The sequence below is a fragment of the Carcharhinus amblyrhynchos genome, chromosome 1 (assembly GCF_965287045.1).
Source record: "Carcharhinus amblyrhynchos chromosome 1, sCarAmb.v2.hapA, whole genome shotgun sequence".
Classification (NCBI taxonomy): Eukaryota; Metazoa; Chordata; class Chondrichthyes; order Carcharhiniformes; family Carcharhinidae; genus Carcharhinus; species Carcharhinus amblyrhynchos.
In genome coordinates this window covers 167,172,405-167,186,321 of record NC_137324.1, presented here as the reverse complement: position 1 = coordinate 167,186,321, position 13,917 = coordinate 167,172,405, and positions in this window count along the sequence as shown.

Below are 13,917 nucleotides of genomic sequence, written 5' to 3'. Positions count from 1 at the left end.
AAGAACTGCCTATCTGTCTCTGTCTTAAATACTCCTAATGATCTGGCCTCCACAGCCGCCTGTGGCAATGAATTCCATATGTTCACCGCCCTCAGGCTGAAGAAATTCCTCCTCGTCTTGGTTTTAAAGAGTCATTCCTTTATTCTGAAGCTATGCCCTCAGAACCAATCTTGCCTTCTCATGGAAACCTCTTTCCCACATCCACTCTAACCAGGCCTTTCAATATTCTATAAATTTCAATTAGATCCCCCCTCATCCTAAACTCTTTCAAATACAGAAACAGAGACCTCAAATGTTCCTCATATGTCAAGCCTTTCATTCCTGGGACCATTCTTGTGAACCTCCTCTGGATCCTCTCCAAGGCTGGCGCGTCCTTCCTTAGACGCGGGGCCCAGAATTGCTCACAATATTCCAAATGTGGTCTAATCTGAGCCTAATAAAGCAGTACATCCCTGCTTTTGTATTTGAGTCTTTTCAAAATGAATGCTAACATTGCATTTGCCTTCCTACCATCTCAACCTGCAATTAATAACCTCACTCCGCATCCACATTACTACAATTACTGGATAGTTACGTGGATCATAACAAGACCAATTTTCTCTGCAACCCTGTGATCTTCCCATCTTCTGTTGCATTCATGAAGCACAGGTTCCTTCTCCCTTTTGCCAATGTTTCCATGCTTCCCTCCCCATTTGCTGTTTTGCTGTAAATATTTGCATTCCCTCATCTTTTATTTCTGTTATTAGCTCTTTTGGCTGTTGTGCTGCCATCCCTTTTGCCATCCAATCATGTCTCCCTCCACTCTATCACAGACCTCTCCCGAAACACAAAGCCAGCACACAAATATAGCAGGTAATCAGGAAGGCTAATGGAAAGCTGGCCCTTATTTTAAGGGGGTTAGAGTATAAGGGAAGTTTTTCTACCTCTATACAAGGCACTGGTGAGATCACATCTGGAGTGCTGTGAGCAGTTTTGGTTCCCTTATTTAAAGAAAGACATTACTTCATTGGAGGCAGTTCAGAGAAGGTTCATTAGGATGATCCCCAGTATGGAACAATTGTCTTATGAGGAAAGGTTAAACAAATTGGGACCCTACTCATTGGAATTAGAAGAATGCGACGTGATCTCATTGAAACACAAGGTGCCTTAAGGGGCAAAAAGTCTCAGCATAATGGGGTGCCAATTTAAGCTAATGAGGAATTTCTTCTCTCAGAGGGTTGTTAGGCTTTGGAACTCCTTGCTGCAGAGAGCTGTCAGGGCAGAGTTCCTGTGTGCATTTAAGCCTGAGATAGATAGACCTTTGATCGGGAAGGGAATCAAGGGTTATGGGAAAAGGACAGGAAAATAGATGCAAGGAATGTGTTGGATTAGCCATGATCCTATTAAATGGCAGAGCAGGCTCAAGGGCTGCACTGCCTATTCCTGTTCCTATTTCCTCTGGTCTTACGAAAGTTCCTTCCTGCCCACTATCCCCGCCCCCTCTCCTCTCTCTGACTCTGCACCTTTACTTACTCAAAGGCTTTCATCTCTATTATGTTCCAATCATCATGAAAAGTTAAAGATATTTTGGCCTTGGAGGGAGTGCAGAGGAGGTTTACTAGGCTGATACCGGAGCTGAGGGGGTTGAGCTATGAGGAGAGGTTGAATAAGCTAGGCTTGTACTCGTTAGAGTTTAGAAGAATGAGGGGAGATCTCATTGAGACGTATAAGATGATGAATGGGATGGATAGGATGGAGGTGGAGAGACTCTTCCCGCTCAAAAAAGACAGTAGGACTAGGGGGCACAGCCTCAAGATAAAGGGGGGGGGGACGGTTTAGAACGGAGTTGAGGAGGAACTTCTTCACTCAAAGGGTGGTGAATTTCTGGAATTCTCTGCCCGTTGAAGTGGTGGAGGCTGCCTCGCTAAATATTTTTAAGACGCGGGTTGATGGGTTTTTGATAAGAGAGGGGATTAAGGGTTATGGGGAGAGGGCGGGAATGTGGAACTGAGCCACGACAGATCAGCCATGATCTTATTGAATGGCGGGGCAGGCTCGAAGGGCTGGATGGCCTACTCCTGTTCCTATTTCTTATGTTCTTATGTTCTTAATGACCTCAAGCATTGATTCTGTTTCTTGTTCCGGCTACATGATCTGCTGAATGGTAGAATAATAGAATCCCTACAGTGCAGAAGGAGACCATTCGGCCCATCGACTCTGCACCAACTCTCAACATAGAATCTTATCCAGTCCTACCCCCGCCCCATCACTATGAACCCATGTATTTACTCTAATAATACCCCCCTTGTCCTACACATCTTTGGACATCAAGGGGTAATTAAGCATGGCCAATCCACCTAACCTGCATATCTTTGGCCTGTGGGAGAAAATTAGAGCATCAGGATGAAACCCACACAGACATGACAAGACATGCAAACACCACACAGACAGGCCAGAATTGAACCTGTGTCACCTGTGAGGTGACAGTGCTAACCACTTTGCCACTGTGCCACCCCAAATTCTGTTCCCAGCATTTTAAGTTTACGATTGGGCTTGATATAGAATTAATTCCTGCACATTACAGACAGCAGAGGTCCAACCAAAGATCTTCAAGAGATGACATCAATGATATACATCACATTACATTAGAACTATCTTTTTCTCCAGTTCTCTTGCTTTCCTATGTTTTAAAACTGATCTCTTGCATTACCCTTAGGGTAGGATGCCTTTCCCTTTGGTTACACCTATATGTCTCCATGTTGGATCAGCTGAGCAGTTTGCAATTGCCCTAAAGCTGGCAAAGCCACAATGTTCATATTTCACATTTCAGAGCTATTCCAGTTCTTTGTGCTAAGCAGAAAATAATTACTTTAATAAGAATGAGATTGTTGCGCAGTGACAACAAGATCCAGCAATAATACCCCAAAGCAACACAACGATGAAGCCAGCACATGGTCACGCAATATAAAGTGTAAGCATCAAATGTAGTTAGCAATCTCCCTGAAGGAAACAGAGTCGGAAGAAATCAACATCAAGTTGTGTAATACAATGGAAGTTGAAATAATTACATTGTTTATCTGACACAATTATGTTCAGAATTTTAATTTGCAAACTTCTGTGCCGTCACTGGCTTTGGTTGCATTAGAACTCGATTCCTCAGCCAGAGAACAGATATTTGCATCATCTTATTCATTCAAATCAAACTGCTGACTGTCATCGACCTGATCCAATCCCAAAATACAATAAAAATACAACAAAAAAAGTGGTTAGCATTGCTGCCTCATAGCATCAGGTACCTGAGTTTGATTCCTGGCTTGGGTCATTGTCTTGGCGGAGTTCTCTCCATGTCTGTGTGGGTTTACTCTGGGTACTCCAGTTTTCTTTCACAGCCCAGAAGAGATGCTGGTTAGGTGCATTAGCCAAGCTAAATTCTCCCTCAGTGTTCCCAAACAGGTGCCAGAGTATGGTGACTAGGGGATTTTCACAGTAACTTCATTGTGGTGTTAATGTAAGCCTACTTGTGACATTAGTAAATAAACTTCAAATCTAGTATTCCAACGTTGTTTGATATTTTGGGAGAGATCACATCAGTAAGTGTTCTTACTGGCAAATGTTATTGCACCTTTAGTATGCTCAAAATGAAAATAGTCTTCTTGTTAGTGATCAAAGAGATTGGCTGAATTACAGTGTTCATTCTGCTTCTGCCTGGCACACAACAGCACATAAAGCCAGAGGCTGCAATAAGGTATGGCCGCCTTGCAACTTTCTCCCCACTCCAATAAAGTTATGGGTGAAATGCCATACCAATATATACCAATATGATCAGGGGATGGAGCTGGAAAAACACTTGATGATTTGGACTTCCTTCCCATCAGTCCATTTGATTTGTTTATAGCCAGTTCTACCCATTCAGGAGAAAGAATTGCAGTCTGAGAAAAGGGAAATAACCGTAATGCCAACTCACCAGGTTTCAGTAATTTGTACTGGTGCAAGCTCCTATCCATATATCATAACTCCTGCCCCTCATCCAATCAATGATTTCTGCACCATTGGTCCTTTTGCTGCAGGTTGTTCTGTGTACAATGGGGATGATTCTCTGACCTCACCATGCATGACCTAAATCGCACCGATCTGGGGGAATAGCAAGGGAGCCCAAAAATCCATTTCGCACCCTGTGCCAAGGAGTTTGCTATTCCTCTGGCCCCTTTCTAATGGCGCAAGCTGGATTGCACCCAGAAAAAGTGCAAGACCAGTTAGCATATTTAAAATAGTATATAAATATTCATAGCCCATTCAAACCTCAGCACACAGAGTCCACTGGCCTTTTGGCATGGCGTCATAATGGTGCAAATCAATACTGGTCTCCACAAGGGAGCTCGGTAGCTATTGAAGCCTCGGGGGGTAGGGTCATGGCTGGAAAGTGCCCAATAGGCAGTGCTAACCTAGGGAGCACCACCCGGCAGACTGGCAGTTGTTACCAGGCACTTGGCAGTGCCAGTTGGACACTGCCTGTGTGTCAGGGAGGATGCCAAGAGGGTGGGGTGTGACAAACAGGGCTTATGACAAACAAGGCCTATGACAAACAGGGCCTATGATGAGGGAGGGCTATGATGGGGAGGTAACACAGGAGTGGATCATGCTGGGGATTCTGATAGGGAGGCATGTCAGGGGTCCTGAGGGAGGGCATGTCAGGGTTCAGGTGGGGAGGATCCATGGAGGGGGTGAGGGAACATGCCGCCGATGAGAGAGGGGAGGTTGAGGTCCCAATGTCCATGGGGTGAGGGAAGGGGTCTTCCATTGTACTGTGAAATTGGGGTGCCCTTACGGAACAGCACCCAAGCGCTCACTTGCGTACTAGCGCAGAACTCCCAACTTTCCAAAAAAGTGCCTGCGTATGGGAGGTTTGCAGTGTGGAATGTGTCTGAGAGACCAGCACAGATCACTCCATTATTCTCGCCGTTATGACTCTTAAAAATGTTTTGGGAGAATTGCGTCTGATGTCTTCCAAGTACGGATGTCTCAATATTGAAGCTCAAAAACTTCACAAACAGCTCCAGCTGTACAAAGCCCAACGTGCTTTCTTTGCCAACTCCTTTTCCCTCAAGAACAATAAAGAACTTGAACTATTTCCCACAAAGTTAATCTCCATTTCTTCTAAGGACTCAATGAAGGAAAATCTCTTTAACTTTTTTGAAATTCATATGATCATTGACTGTACCTCCGGTGAACATTTCCTCGTGGAAGAATATGGAAGTAAACATTACCAAGTACCAAGTACCATAATAACATTTGTAAAATGTAATTCCTGGCAAAATGATACTAATGTTATTTGTAGATATAACAAAGTATATATGTCTTTTTGTTTATGTGTAACAAGTAACATGTTATACCAATCAGAGTTACTCTGGAGTAAACATATCACTGCAGTAAGTGCAGCTTGTTGCAAGGATGAATATAAACAGTTGAAAAACAAACATAAAGATGAAGAAAACAAGTGTACATTGTGTTACTTGAGCATGAAACGTAGGGAATAACCTTTCATATCAATTCAAGGAAAGAAAATTTAAATTTATAATTCATACTGTGGGTGGCACAGTGGTTAGCACTGCTGCTTCGGAGCACTGCGCTAGGGACCCTAGGTCGATTCCCAGCTTGGGTTATTGTCTGAGTGGAGTCTGCATGTTCTCCCCATGTCTGTTTGGCTTCCTTTGGGTGCTCTGGTTTCCTCCCACAGTCCAAAAGACATGCTGGTTAGGTATATTGTCCATGCTAAATTCTCCCTCAGTGTACCCGAACAGGCGCCGGAGTGTGGCGGCTCGGGGATTTTTGCAGTAACTTCATTGCAGTGTTAATGTAAGCCTACTGGTGACACTAATAAATAAACTTTACAAAGGCTTGGATGAATTGCAGCAATGTGTGAGGTCTTTCGATGTTTTGGAGTTTATACAAGTGTAAAAGAGATTTACCACAACACTGCAGATTCTTAAAATGAGTTGAGCACTAGAATTCTACAATCAGTTTCTCAGAAATTTAGAAAGACAGCCTGTGAAACTTCTTTATACACAGAAGGTCGAGGAACCTCCAGGATTAGTGTTTAAAGGAGAAGTGGTGTCAACATTAAAGACCAGATTAGATATGTGGATAAAGGGATATGGAAACATGATGGATAAACATAATTAAAACTATTTGCTTTCATGGAGGGTAAACAGTGACTGTGATTGGATAAATCTAAAGACCCATTTCAGCATTGTAACTTGCGTATATTTTTATACGTAACAAGGCACAGTGTGATCTGATTCTGCTGTGGTCAACCAAGGTTGTTGCCTCAGCGTCTGGAACCTTTGTACCGGAGCGAAAGGGCTGGGATCACTAAAGGTAAACAAGGTGAGTAAGGATGAGAAATCATTCTGTAGAATGGGACACTCTTAGGCTGCAATGTGGTCATTTGGAAATAACAACTGTGAAGGTCAAATAGTGGAGAACACATTTCAATGTTATACACCAACAAATTAATTTTATAGTAGCCCTTATTATAACAAAAAGTGCCGAGGAGCTTCATAGCAACTTTATATATGACATTGAGCCACATAAGGAGATATTAGCCAGTGTTTACTACTCAGCGGGTGAGGGGTGGATAACGGAGAGGTCTGTTTTGGGGTAAGCAAGGCCATGAAATCTCACCCATTAATTTGATTTGATTTGATTTGATTTATTATTGTCACAAATATTAACATGTAGTGAAAAGTATTGTTTTTTGTGTGCTATACAGACAAAACATGCCGTTCATAGAGAAGGAAACGAGAGAGGGCAGAATGTAGTGTTACAGTCATAGCTAGGGTGTAGAGAAAGATCAACTTAATGCGAGGTAAGTTCATTCAAATGTCTGACGGCAGCAGGGAAGAAGCTGTTTTTGAGTCGGTTGGTACATGACCTCAGACTTTTCTATCTTTTTCCCAACAGAAGAAGGTAGAAGAGAGAATGTCCAAGTGTGTGGGATCGGATGACAAAAAGTTTGCAAAAGATGTAGCTTTTTAAGCAGTGTCTTCGGAGAGGAAACTAAAATTGTGAGGTGGAAAGGAGTAGAAGGCACTTAGATCCTAAGCACGGCCCCCATTGATGGAGAGTTTAAAATGGAGTGGTCAGCATTTTAGGAGCTCTGGTTCCTCAGAAGATTGTGGGGCTTGAGGAAATTGCAGAGATAGGGAGGGGTGAGCGCATGACAGAATTGGGAAAGGAGGATGGGAATTTTAAAGCAAAGGGTGGCTTGATCAGGGACCAATGTGGGGGCGATGGCCAGTACGGAGGTGGCAGGTGAACAGAATTAGTGTGAGTTAAGACAGGGGCAGCAGAATTTTGAATTATCTCAAGTTTTCAGAGGTAGAATGTGGGAGTCCAGCTGGGAGTGCTTTAGAGTGGTCAGGTCTAGAGGTAATAAAGGCACAAGTGATGGTTTTAGCAGTAGCTACGCTGAGACAGAGTGAAATTCAATGATGTTGTGGAGGTGGAAATAGTTTTAATGACAGTGTGATAATGAAGTTGGAAGCTCATCTTGGGATCAAATGTGACACTAATGTTTTATATAGATTCTCTTTCTCTTCAAGTATCAGGCCCTAAGGGGGAGTTGGATACAATGGTCCTTCATGTTATTCTTGCTCTTGGCTGGTGGTCCATTCATCCAGTTGTGAGGTTCTTTAGAAAGATTGTTGTTTATTTACCTCATTTTTTTTACCATCAACCTTTCCCACTACCATCAGACTTTCTAAATCATGATTTCCTATTACATGCTGAAGAAATTCCAACTGTCTCCTCCTGGTCTTGATCAGCAGAATCCTTCTAGTCTCAAACTTTCCTCACACCTCTTCATCGGTAATGTGACTTGTCCAAGATATCTTGATTATTCATCTCAAAAACCACAACTCTGATGCCTTAGTTTTTCTCTGCATTGCTCATTGATTGTCCAACACTCACTTCTGAATGTCAAAGTTGCAGTAACATAGCATCTCAGCTTCATTTTCATGGCTTATTTTGAGTTGATCATAATCTTTCCCATTTTTTGAAATATGTATCATAGAATCCTACAGTGCAGAAGGAGGCCATTCAGCCCATTGAGTCTGCACCAACCACAATCTTAGCCAGGCCCAATCCCCATAACTCCATGTGTTTTTACCCTAGCTAGTCCCCTTTATACTAAGGGGCAATTTAGCATGAGCAATCCGCATACCTTTGGACTGTGGGAAGAAACCGGAGCACCCGGAGGAAACCCACGCTGACACGGGGAGAACGTGCAAACTCCACACAGATAGTGACCCAAGCCGGGATTCGAGCACAGGTCCTTGGAGCTGTGAGGCCGCAGTGCTAACCACTGCGCCACCGTGTGTAAGAGAAAGTTGTTTAAAGCAAATAGTTCAAAAATGCCACGGGAAGTACAGTGGAAAGAAATCTACGCTGTGAGCAGTTGGGATTTAAGAAAGTTTGAGGAGGGAAATGTCATTGCCAATTTAAGCAAAAGCAAAGAGATATTACAAATGTACTAGGGGCTGCAATGGTCATGGGGCATTAACAAACATAATACGGGTAAAGCGATGGCCGATACTGTTGAAAACTTTGTCTTTTGCATCACAATGATTCTTTGTGACACAGAGAATATTGTCATTCACTACAACAATGAGATTTAATTCCAGTGAATGGCGTTTGATTTATTCAGTAAATAGTTTAGCCTGATGATTTACTTGCATGCATTGAAATGTTATATTTATTTTTTTATTTGATCATCATGAACTGAAGCACCATTGAAATCATTTGAAATTTCTTGTGGAGGTAGGTGCATGCACTCAGATTAAGCAGTTTGATTCCTCACGGTCTTTATTGCCTAGTTTGAATGACAAACCTTAAGAATCACAATTTTCTGTATCTCAAATTATGTACGTTTAGGCACAAGTAAAACTATGAGTTTATAAAACTCTGGAAGAGTCATCCAGACTTGAAACGATGGCCCTATTCTCTCTCCACAGATGCTGTCAAGCCTGTTGAGGCTTTCCAGCATTTCCTGTTTTTGTTTCAGATTCCAGCATCTGCATTAATTTATTTTTATACTACAAATTGACAATGGTGGAAGAAAGAAAAATTTAATTGCTGTTTATCTCAATTGTTTTCAAATTGCAAATTATATCTCTCAACCGTTTTGATTTAATACACTTTCCTTTAATTGTTATGACATTGCTCAACTTTAATATTTTCCCCAAGCCCAAGACTTTTTCTGGAATTTTATTTCTAATCATTTATTCATTAATGGATGTAGGGATCGCTGATAAGACCAGCATTTATGGTCCATTCCTATTTGTCTTTGAGAAGATAGTGCTAAGCTACCTCCCTGAACGTTTGATGCCCACGTGGTGAAGGTGTTTTCTAGGAAATTGCAGCATTTTCATTCAGTGACAGTGAAAGAATAGTGATATATTTCAAGATAGTATTGTGTGCGAGTTGGATGAGAGTTTCAGTGGATTGTGCTTCCATGCATCTGCTGCTCTTGTTCTTCTAGATGGTGGGCTTTGGGCAGTGCTGTTGAAGAAGTCTGGGTGAGTTGCTGCAGCGCATCTCGTAGATGGTGCGCTAATGGTAGATGGATACCAATTGAATGGGCCCTTTTCCCCTTAATGTTATTGTGCTCTGTGCGTGTTATCAGAGCTACGCTTGTCCAGACAAGGGGAGATTATTAAATCAGATCCTGCCTTGTAGGTGGTGGAGAGGCTTTGGGGAGTTCAGAGGCAAGTCACTCACTTTAGAATATGCAGCCCGTGACCTGTTTTTGTAGCCTCGGTGCTTAAGTGTCTGATCCAGGTAAGCTTCTGTTCGATGTTATGCTCCAGAATGTTGACGGTAGGAGATTTGATGGTGGTAATTCTATTGGAATTTTAAGGGAAGGAGATGAGATATTCTCTTGTTGATAAAAGACATTGCCAGGCACTTGAGTGGCATGAATGCTACTCGACACTTATCAGCCCAAGTAGATATTCCCCAGCTCCTGCTCCATGTGGGATGAACTATTTCAGTGAGAGTTGTGAATGGAACAGAACTCATCAGCGAACAATGCCATTTCTGACAAAGGAAATATAAAATAGAAGCTAATGGAGGGAAGGCCTTTTTTCAGCTACATGAGTTGGAAATAAAATCTGAAATGTGCTTAACTTGCTTCTCTCCACACTTTTTCTTCTGTACAACAGTGACTATGGTTTAAAAGTATTTTATTAACTGTAAATGCACTTTGGGATATCCTGAGATTGTAACAGGTGCTGTGTAAATGCAAGTCTCTCTCTGCTTTTTCTTCTTTCTTTCTCAGTTGGAGAGACTCAAAATTGTGTTTTGTTGCCACACAACATTGCAGAGAAGAAAATCAGAACCAGAACATGCTAGAAATACTCAGCAAGTCAGGCAGCAATAGTGGAGAGAGAAACAGAGTTAACGTTATAGGTTTGTGAACTGCCGTCAGAACTGGAAAATGTTTGAGGTGTAACAAGTATTTTACTTTATTTGCATGTTATTGTTATTTAGTTTAAGCTTCAAGACACGTCCTGTCAAATAAAGAACTTGGTATGATCTTGTTGCTCGTTCATGCCCCACTCCAGCTGCAGCGAAGACGGAAAATTTGGCGAAAAGCCAAATCTCCGCTCACTGCAGTGGAATGGGAAAATTCTGCTAGTGTGAACAGTGGGAAAATTTCAGCCCTTATCTTATCACATCCTCAGGATGGGCCAAGGTTACTGTGTGTCCAGTGACTTTTAAATGCTCATACTATTCCTAGAGATGGAAATATTTTATGCTCAGTAAGAAGAAATAAGGCAAATTGCAAGTTAGACAAATTGTGCACAACCCATCTGCTAAAATTCAAGTGGCGGGCGGGATGGGAGAATTCCGGCCAATGACTTAAGTGGCATGAATGCTACTCAACACTTATCAGCCCATGTGTAGATGTTCCCCCAGCTCCTGCTGTATGTAGGTGGCACAGTGGATAGCACTGCTACCTCACAGCACCAGGGTCCTGGGTTCAATTCCAGCCTTGGATCATTGTCCATTTGGATGGTGTCTGGGTGGGTTTCCTCTGGGTGCTCTGGTTTCCTCAGTTTTCACTGTCCAAAGATATGTGGATTAGGTTGATTGGCCATGCAAAATTGATTCTAATGTCAGGGGGATTAGCAGAGTATATGAGGGTTATGGGTGAGATTGTATTCAGTACAGACTTGATGGGCCAAATGGCCTGCTTCTGTTCTGTATTGATTCTATGACAAGGACAGATAGACAGGGCCTCAACTTATTTAATATCTTATTTGTGTTATGATGGCACTCCTTCAGTGCTATCTGCAATGTCATATCAGCTTAATTTATGCACTAATGCATGTGTATATTGTATAGGGCTTTAATGAGGTCATATATGAAATATTGTATACAGATCTTGTTTCCTTGGGGCAATGTGGTACAACATCCAGAGGGATGTAACAGAGTGGATGCTGAAAGAAAGTTTCCCCTTGTAGGGTAGTCTAGATCGAAGGATACTTTTGAAAATTAAGGCCACTTAAGATTGAGATGAGGAGAATTTTTTCTTCTCAAAGGACTGTTAGTCTATGAAATTCACTTCCCCAGAGAGCTGGGTCATTAAATATCTCCAATCAATTAGATTTTTGGTCAACAAGAGAGTCAAATGTTAAGAGGAGGTGGAGAGTGGGGGCAGGTGTTACAGACAGGGGAGACACAATCACATCAGTCATGGTCTTATCATGTCAGCATATCAGTCATGTCAGCTACAACTCTCACCAACTTCTGCAGATGCATCATAGAAGGCATTCTTCCTGGTTGTATGACAGCTTGGTATGGCTCCTGCTCTGACCAAGACAGCAAAGAACTATGAAAGGTCATGAATGAAGCCCAGTCCATCGCTCAAACCAGCCCCCCTACCATTGACACTGTCTACACTTCCCGCTGCCTCGGAAAAGCAGCCAGCATAATTAAGGACCTCACACACCCCGGACAGACTCTCTTCCACTTTCTTCCATCAGGAAAAAGATACACAAAAATCTGAGCTCATGTACCAGCTGACTCAAAAACAGCTTCTTCCCTGCTGCCATCAGACTTTTGAATGGACCTATCTTGCATTAACTTGATCTTTCTCGCCAGTCTCTTGTTATGACACTCTCCTTCCCTTCTCTATGTATGGTATGCCTTGTCTGTATAGTGCGCAAGAAACAATACTTTTCACTGTATAATAATACATGTTCGAATACATGAGATACCATGGTGGCACGGTGATTAGAACTGCTGCCTTTCAGCTCAGGGACCCGGGGTCTATTCTTGGCTTGGGTCGTTGTCTTGTGTGGAGTTTGCACATTTGCCCCATATCTGCGTGGGCTTTCTCTGGGTGGTCTGGTTTCGTCCCACAGTAAAAAGTCTGACAACACCAGGTTTTAGTCCAACCGATTTATTTGATAGTAAACGCACAAGCTTTCGAGGTTTCCCTCTTCACCTGACGAAGAGGGAAACCTCGAAAGCTTGTGCCTTTACTATCAAATAAATCGGTTGGACTAAAACCTGGTGTTGTCAGACTTTTTACTGTGTTTACCCCAGTCCAACGCCGGCACATCCACATCATTCCTCCCACAGTCCAAAGATGTGTAGATAAGTGGATTGGCTATGCTAAATTGCTCCTTAGTGTCAGGGGGACTAGCTAGGGTAAATGCGTGTAACAATAAAGTTACGATCAACCCAGAATCATTTAAATCAAGCATGTTTAATGTTATACCTCTTGTGTTTGCTGGGACTCAAAACAATGCAGTAACTTCAGGAGAAACAGATCTACAGCAGCAGAATATGTGAATATTTAGCTGAATAACCAGAATGATTTGCTCCACTTGTCCTGCAACAGGTCTGAAATGTGTTAAAAAAAAACACTTGCGAGGGGGAAAGGCGTCAGAGTGAGGACAGGAAGACTGAACATTGGAAACGAAGGCAGGGGGAGAATTCACGGGGACAGGGAGAGGCTGGTGCAAGGGGGTAAATATCTGCCCCTCCCGCAGGGCGATGCCCACTCCAGAGGAGTACTGACAGGGGGCAATCCCTGGCCACCAGCGGCTGGCTGGAATCGGGGAGGGACCGAGCCAGGAGTTCCGGGTAGGCGTGGTAAGGAAAGGTTGAACTCTGGAACCGGAGCGAGGAGCGATCTCGGAGTGAGGGAGACTCAGGGTAAGAGTGAATCCAGAGTGTGAGGGAGACTGGGGGTAAGAGTGAATCCGGAGTGGAGAGGGAGACTGGGGGTAAGAGTGAATCCGGAGTGTGAGGGAGACTGGGGGTAAGAGTGAATCCGGAGTGGAGAGGGAGACTGGGGGTAAGAGTGAATCCGGAGTGGAGAGGGAGACTGGGGGTAAGAGTGAATCCGGAGTGGAGAGGGAGACTGGGGGTAAGAGTGAATCCGGAGTGGAGAGGGAGACTGGGGGTAAGAGTGAATCTGGAGTGGAGAGGGAGACTGGGGGTAAGAGTGAATCCGGAGTGTGAGGGAGACTGGGGGTAAGAGTGAATCCAGAGTGTGAGGGAGACTGGGGGTAAGAGTGAATCCGGAGTGGAGAGGGAGACTGGGGGTAAGAGTGAATCTGGAGTGGAGAGGGAGACTGGGGGTAAGAGTGAATCCAGAGTGGAGAGGGAGACTGGGGGTAAGAGTGAATCCGGAGTGGAGAGGGAGACTGGGGGTAAGAGTGAATCTGGAGTGGAGAGGGAGACTGGGGGTAAGAGTGAATCTGGAGTGGAGAGGGAGACTCAGGGTAAGAGTGAATCTGGAGTGGAGAGGGAGACTCAGGGTAAGAGTGAATCTGGAGTGGAGAGGGAGACTCAGGGTAAGAGTGAATCCGGAGTGGAGAGGGAGACTGGGGGTAAGAGTGAATCCGGAGACTGGGGGTTAGA